At 45.8% G+C, this 1,658-nt stretch overlaps 1 protein-coding gene across 15 annotated transcripts in view; it reads right to left on the reverse strand.

Annotated features, from left to right (window-relative positions):
- The window catches only part of PCBP2 (poly(rC) binding protein 2), a 30,524-nt gene that overhangs the window by 19,634 nt on the left and 9,232 nt on the right, over positions 1-1,658 (reverse strand). The gene's annotated exons all lie outside the window — the stretch shown is intronic.

The raw sequence follows: 1,658 nt of genomic DNA on the forward strand, positions 1-1,658 counted from the left end.
TGCTAAATGGAAAAGAACAGCCGCTTTACCCTTTCTCTGAAGCAAGTTGAGAAAGGAATTATGGTGCCGTTTTTCTTTTGAAGGTGCTGATAAAAGAAGGCAGGAGGATCAGAGACTCTGCTAAAAGAGGACAGTTCCTGAGGCGATAGAAGCGTGAAGTTTCTCTAAATGGGGCAGCTCAACCCATGCACCGATGCCTGCTTTGAATGTGACCTAATTGCATATAGATTGTTATTTGGGAAAATATTGGTCACTAGGAAAAATAGTCTTGGACTCCTGAGTGCTTTCTATGCTCTTGACGTGGGTTTGTGCATTTTGCTAGAAAGGAAAAACTGCCTTTAACAAACCAACACCACAGTGACATGCAGAATAGCTAAGGATCACACAGCCTGTTTAATCCCCAAACTTTTTTGTTGTTGAAAAAAAATGTGCTCATGGTAATTATGGTATCTGACATGGCTAGCGTAGGGGATAAATAGATGCCACGTGGAATGGACCAGTGGTGCTCAACCTTTTGGCCCCGTGGGCCAGATGAGTGGCACAGGGCCTGTTTGTGGGCCCAATTGGAGTCTGGCACTGCTTCCACCCTTCTCCCATGTGCTGGGATTGGGTCCTGGGGGCCTGACACTGTCCCCTCCTGGCCCCCATACCCGGTGCTGCCTCTCTTGGCCCTCCATGCTGGGATTGTGTGCTGAATCCAGCACACAGGGCCTGGAGCTCCCAGGGGGTCAGAGATTTGGCTGCAGGGGAGTGGTGTCACTGCTGCCCAACTACCAAGTCTCTGAACCTGTGGGGAGCCCCACAGGCCAGATCATAGTGCCACAGGCTGGACCTGGTCTGCAGGCTGGACATTGATTTCACCCATGGACTACATAAGTTTTTAATGGCTACTTTCTGCAGTGCTGTCTGACGGCTTTTTAATGTAGATCAGCCAAAACTCCTAAGGAAGCTAGAGAAGTTGATTCTAAATAAATAGGAGCATTGATAGCAAAGCAGTTGTGCTAGCAAAGTGACCCCCCCTGCCCCACCCCCAACAGTCATATTTTGAAAAAAGGTGACCAGGATCCTTAGCTTGTTGAAATCATGAATTAACACCCTGTGAAAGGTTTTTCTTTGTTATTAGATTTGACTTTTGTAGGAAGGGAGAGCTGTTCATATGCAATACTGGTGAAAACCTTGAATTCATGGGAGTTTTCAGTTGAAAAATGTGAATTTTGGAAGTCTCACCTGCACTTGTCTCGGTGTTTTCAGATCTCATTCTCAGATTGAAAAACACTCCCCCCCTTTTTTTTAAGAAATTGCATCCCATTATTTTTATATGTATACGTATACATGTGTATATATGTGCATAGACACGCATGCTTTGAGGAACGCTAGTTGGGGTTATTTGAAACAGCCGTCTTAAAAAAAAAATAGTGAGAACTCCTTGATTTCTGCTCCTACTAATACTATAAACTAATCAGAACAAAGGACCTGATCTAATTCCCTTCAGTGGAATAAATGTTGTTTTATACAAGAGGAGGTAAGAAGGAGCAGGAAAGAAAGGGAAGTGGGGGAAGGGGGTGGCCTTGGGTTTCAGAGCCTCTCACTTCTAGGTCACCAGGAGACTTGCACGTGGTACCATGCAGTGGCTGCAGGGAGGTGGGGGTAGGGAGATG

This window comes from Gavialis gangeticus, unplaced genomic scaffold (genome assembly GCF_001723915.1).
Source record: "Gavialis gangeticus isolate Ggan-Ray unplaced genomic scaffold, GavGan_comp1, whole genome shotgun sequence".
NCBI lineage: Eukaryota > Metazoa > Chordata > Crocodylia > Gavialidae > Gavialis > Gavialis gangeticus.